The sequence below is a fragment of the Electrona antarctica genome, assembly GCF_951216825.1.
Source record: "Electrona antarctica genome assembly, contig: scaffold_306, whole genome shotgun sequence".
Taxonomy (NCBI): Eukaryota; Metazoa; Chordata; class Actinopteri; order Myctophiformes; family Myctophidae; genus Electrona; species Electrona antarctica.
In genome coordinates, this window is record NW_027638739.1 from 88,390 (window position 1) to 94,781 (window position 6,392).

The following is a 6,392-nucleotide window of genomic DNA, read 5'->3' on the forward strand; positions in this document are numbered from 1 at the left end:
TCAGTATGTCAGTATCATGGTCAGTATCATGGTCAGTATCATGGTCAGTATCATGTCAGTATGTCAGTATCATGGTCAGTATGTCAGTATCATGACAGTATCATGGTCAGTATCATGTCAGTATCATGGTCAGTATCATGTCAGTATCATGGTCAGTATCATGGTCAGTATCATGGTCAGTATGTCAGTATCATGGTCAGTATCATGGTCAGTATCATGGTCAGTATCATGTCAGTATGTCAGTATCATGGTCAGTATGTCAGTATCATGACAGTATCATGGTCAGTATCATGTCAGTATCATGGTCAGTATCATGTCAGTATCATGGTCAGTATCATGGTCAGTATTACAAGTCATTGGTTACAAGGTGTAGCATCGTGTACATCGTGATGTAAGCTCGTAGTTTGGCCATTCTCATTGTTTTTGGAAAATCTTTCAGAATGTATGATTTTTCACCATGGAAATGATGATGATTAATGATTATGCAAATGATAATTGTGATTATCTCCAATATAGTCGCGACTAGACGAACGCAGGCCTAATCAGATGTGTGCTGAAGGACAGGGAGACACTCGCACAGTACAGAATAATCATTTTAAGTGTAGAAATGGACCTCACAAGTCCATTTGGTTCCATTTGTAGGCTACACTCTTCTGAGATAAATGAACACAGAGGGTTTTAGGGAGACGGGCCATATCTGTCGTTTAAGACTTGTGTTCTCGGATGCCACTGTGGCTAATTAAGTGCAGAGCTTGAAACGTGGCTGTTTATCAGGGATGGAAGTAGTCGCCTATACTTTTTTACTCAAGTACAAGTAACAATACCACAATGTAGAAACACTAGATATATGCTACGAGTCCTGGATTCAAATGTTTTACTTGAGTAAAAGTACAAGCATTGGTGTCAAAATATACTTAAAGTGCCAAAAGTAAAGGTACTCATTCATTGTGCAAGAATGGCCTATACACACACTTTTGAAAATAACAGATCTCCAAGCTCAACACGCTGAATAGACCGGCTATTTTTCAATGGCTGAAGTACAGGTATTACTGTAGATCTGCGCATACTAAATCTGCAAGGTAACTTAGTTGTAACCAAAGTTTTAAAATAATTGTAGTGGAGTAAAAAGTACAAAATAAAGCCCAAACCACAGCGGTAGGGACAAAACCCTTTAACCCGTTTAGACCTGAGGACGATTCTACAAATGTCTTCTAAATCCTGACAGTTTTCTCGAAAAACCCTATGTTTCCATATCAGTCGTTCTCAGAAATGTTCATGTCAAGGACCCCCAAAAATATATGTAATTGGCCACCGACCCCCATCTGAAAATGTTGTTCCAGGGACCCCCCAGAAGCTAAGATTTGAGTTAAAAACGTTCACTCTGAAAGAGTATATATTCAAAGATTTGGGGCACATTTTCACGATTTTTCAAAAAAGAGCAGATCTACAAGCTCGTAGCGCGGCACTCGGTGCCACGCTATGAGCTTGTAGATCTGCAATTTTCCAATAGCTAAAGTATAACATAATGCTTAAAACACCAAGAGGGGGTTGGTCAACCACACCAACGCAACTCATTGCAACTCAATGAGTTGTATTGGTTTGGTTGGACCAACCCATTTTGGGCGGGAACCCCTTTTGGTGTTAGCATTATGTTATGCTATTGAAAAATAGCAGATCTACAAGCTCATAGAACGCCACCGAGTGCCGCGCTACGAGCTTGTAGATCTGCTATTTTTGAAAAATCGAAGAATGACTGACATAGAAACATAGCTTTTTCAGAAAACTGTCAGGATGTAGAAGACATTTTTAGAATCTGATCTCAGGTCAAAATGGGTTAACAAACGTCTAGTCCCGACCCGACCCTTTGGTGTGGTTGGACCTTAACAAACGTCTAGTCCCGACCCGACCCTTTGGTGTGGTTGGACCTTAACAAACGTCTAGTCCCGACCCGACCCTTTGGTGTGGTTGGACCTTAACAAACGTCTAGTCCCGACCCGACCCTTTGGTGTGGTTGGACCTTAACAAACGTCTAGTCCCGACCCGACCCTTTGGTGTGGTTGGACCTTAACAAACGTCTAGTCCCGACCCGACCCTTTGGTGTGGTTGGACCTTAACAAACGTCTAGTCCCGACCCGACCCTTTGGTGTGGTTGGACCTTAACAAACGTCTAGTCCCGACCCGACCCTTTGGTGTGGTTGGACCTTAACAAACGTCTAGTCCCGACCCGACCCTTTGGTGTGGTTGGACCTTAACAAACGTCTAGTCCCGACCCGACCCTTTGGTGTGGTTTGGGCATTAGACGTACATTAGGGTAGTAGAAATATAAAGTATTGAAACATGGATCTACTGAAGTAAAGTCCCTCCAAATGTTTACTTAAAGTACAGTGAGTAAATGTACTTGTGACTGTTGTCTTAAAGTACAGTGAGTAAATGTACTTGTGACTGTTGTCCACTGCTGTTTAAAGTACAGTGAGTAAATGTACTTGTGACTGTTGTCCACTGCTGTTGTACTTAAAGTACAGTGAGTAAATGTACTTGTGACTGTTGTCCACTGCTGTTTACTTAAAGTACAGTGAGTAAATGTACTTGTGACTGTTGTCCACTGCTGTTGTACTTAAAGTACAGTGAGTAAATGTACTTGTGACTGTTGTCCACTGCTGTTTAAAGTACAGTGAGTAAATGTACTTGTGACTGTTGTCCACTGCTGTTTACTTAAAGTACAGTGAGTAAATGTACTTGTGACTGTTGTCCACTGCTGTTGTACTTAAAGTACAGTGAGTAAATGTACTTGTGACTGTTGTCCACTGCTGTTGTACTTAAAGTACAGTGAGTAAATGTACTTGTGACTGTTGTCCACTGCTGTTTACTTAAAGTACAGTGAGTAAATGTACTTGTGACTGTTGTCCACTGCTGTTGTACTTAAAGTACAGTGAGTAAATGTACTTGTGACTGTTGTCCACTGCTGTTTACTTAAAGTACAGTGAGTAAATGTACTTGTGACTGTTGTCCACTGCTGTTGTACTTAAAGTACAGTGAGTAAATGTACTTGTGACTGTTGTCCACTGCTGTTTATCTGGTTAGGGTTAGGGTTAGGGTTAGGGTTAGGGTACTTGTGACTGTTGTCCACTGCTGTTTATCTGGTTAGGGTTAGGGTTAGGGTTAGGGTACTTGTGACTGTTGTCCACTGCTGTTTATCTGTTTATCTGTTTAAAGTACAGTGAGTAAATGTACTTGTGACTGTTGTCCACTGCTGTTTATCTGGTTAGGGTTAGGGTTAGGGTTAGGGTACTTGTGACTGTTGTCCACTGCTGTTTATCTGGTTAGGGTTAGGGTTAGGGTTAGGGTACTTGTGACTGTTGTCCACTGCTGTTTATCTGGTTAGGGTTAGGGTTAGGGTTAGGGTACTTGTGACTGTTGTCCACTGCTGTTTATCTGGTTAGGGTTAGGGTTAGGGTTAGGGTACTTGTGACTGTTGTCCACTGCTGTGTATCTGCCTTAAAGTACAGTGAGTAAATGTACTTGTGACTGTTGTCCACTGCTGTTTATCTGCCTGGCCCTCAATGTATAGCAACAGAACTACAGCTATTGCGACAATATTCATTGGAATTAATAGAAAAGGATTCATTCATGTGTGCGTGCGTTGCGTGCGTTGCGTGCGTTGCGTGCGGGCGTTGACCACGCCTCCAGGTCTTAAGTTAAGTCATAAGACCTGGTACTTAAGACACGCATAATACTGCCCATATAGTCTCTTGGATAGTTTTCATTTAGTTTCAGTCACATGGAATGCTTTAGTGTTAGTCTAGTTTTAGTCGACTAAATGTCATAAGATTTCAGTCGACTACATCTACAGTTGATTTAGTCGACTAAGATGCCTAAGGGCCTTGATGCCGTCGTAATTGCTGATTTTACACTTGCTGAAAATAGCCGATCTACAAGCTCATAACGCGTCGCAGCGCGACACGTTGTGAGCTTGTAGATCTGCTATTTTCAGCATGCAACCAAGTGTAAAATGACTTTTACTGAATCTCTTATCCACTAGGCCCTTCCTAACATTTTAGTGTAATTTTTATTTGTTGACACATCGACATTTTTTATTTAGTTTTTATGTAGTTTTTGTCAGTGAAAAAAGGTATAGTCGACGAACATTTTTCGTCATAGTATTAGTCGACTAAATCAACACTGCAGGCTATATGACTTGGCAGCGCGCCCACAGAGCGTGCACGGCTCACGAGAATCCATCAGCGACATCTGGGCAACGTTGCTTTGCATTCTCACTGCAGATTGTTTGTCACTGCCCCGCGGACCCCCGGCGGACCCCCGGCGGACCCCCGGCCCTATGGAGGGGTGGAAACCTTGTGTCTCAAAACCGTTTCTTTTCAGGGAAAGAACCTGCCTTCCAATCCATCCAATTGAAAAACCAAAATAGCAGATTTGCAAGCTCACAATGCCCAGCATCGTGACGCAAAGTGAGCTTGTAGATCAGATATGTTTTGCTACTTGTCACACTGAAGTTAACATTAATTTATAAAAAAAATAAAAAATGAAATAAAAATAAAAGTAATAATAATAAATAAAAGATACAAGGTTTCTGCCCCGACAGGCATCGCCAAAATGTAGGTCAAATTGGTTTATTTTCCCAGTGTTTACATATTATATATAGAGAGTCCAGTGTTTACATATTATATATAGAGAGTCCCGTGTTTACATATTATATATAGAGAGTCCAGTGTTTACATATTATTGCGAACGCAGTGAGCATTTACTATGAGACCCAGCAGATCACGTCTGTGTGTCTGTGTGTCACGCTGTAACACCACCCGCCCACCACCAGAGGGCGCAGCTGTATCACACACAAAAACACACACACACACATGCACGCACGCACACACACACACACACACACGCACGCACGCACGCACGCACGCACACACACACACACAAAAAACTTAACTTAAAAAAAAACTTAACTTAAAAAAAAACTTAACTTAAAAAAAAAATTAAAAAGGAAAAACGCACACACACAAAAAACTTAACTTAAAAAAAAACTTAACTTAAAAAAAAAAAAAAAACTTAAAAAGGAAAAGCTTTAAGGAAAAACTTTAAAAAAAACTTAACTTAAAAAAAAACTTAACTTAAGAAAAATCTTAAACACAAAAAAAGAGAACTTAAAAAAACCTTAAAAAATTACGTAATTTATTCTAATTGTTGTTTTTGCAATTCACGAGCTGCGTTCGCTTCCCGCGTTCGCGCGTCTTACTTGTATATAGAGAGTCCAGTGTTTACATATTATATATAGAGAGTCCAGTGTTTACATATTATATATAGAGAGTCCAGTGTTTACATATTATATATAGAGAGTCCAGTGTTTACATATTATATATAGAGAGTCCAGTGTTTACATATTATATATAGAGAGTCCAGTGTTTACATATTATATATAGAGAGTCCAGTGTTTACATATTATATATAGAGAGTCCAGTGTTTACATATTATATATAGAGAGTCCAGTGTTTACATATTATATATAGAGAGTCCAGTGTTTACATATTATATATAGAGAGTCCAGTGTTTACATATTATATATAGAGAGTCCAGTGTTTACATATCTAGGCAGGGAGACGGATAAGGTGCTAGGTATGGCTTTTGTGGTGACATCATTGCGGATGTGGTCAAGGGGTGCGGGTCGGGGGGGGAGGGGGGAGGATAGGGCGGGAGGGATTTGCAGTGATGGATGTCCAGTCACCGACCACATCAGAGGGGCCCGGGGGGGGCAAACAGACGACCACCGCTGCATGCCCCCCCCCCCCCCCCCTCCCTTCTAATCGCAGCCCGGACTAATCAGAAACACATGGCTCTCCCACATATAATGGCTCCAGTTGTTGCTGGGCCTGTTGGCTGTAGCACAGAGCGACCCGGTCCTGTTGGCTGTAGCACAGAGCGACCCGGGCCTGTTGGCTGTAGCACAGAGCGACCCGGGCCTGTTGGCTGTAGCACAGAGCGACCCGGGCCTGTTGGCTGTAGCACAGAGCGACCCGGTCCTGTTGGGTGTAGCACAGAACGACCCGGGCCTGTTGGCTGTAGCACAGAGCGACCCGGTCCTGTTGGCTGTAGCACAGAGCGACCCGGTCCTGTTGGCTGTAGCACAGAGCGACCCGGTCCTGTTGGCTGTAGCACAGAGCGCCCCGGGCCTGTTGGCTGTAGCACAGAGCGCCCCGGTCCTGTTGGCTGTAGCACAGAGCGACCCGGTCCTGTTGGCTGTAGCACAGAGCGACCCGGTCCTGTTGGCTGTAGCACAGAGCGACCCGGTCCTGTTGGCTGTAGCACAGAGCGACCCGGTCCTGTTGGCTGTAGCACAGAGCGACCCGGTCCTGTTGGCTGTAGCACAGAGCGAC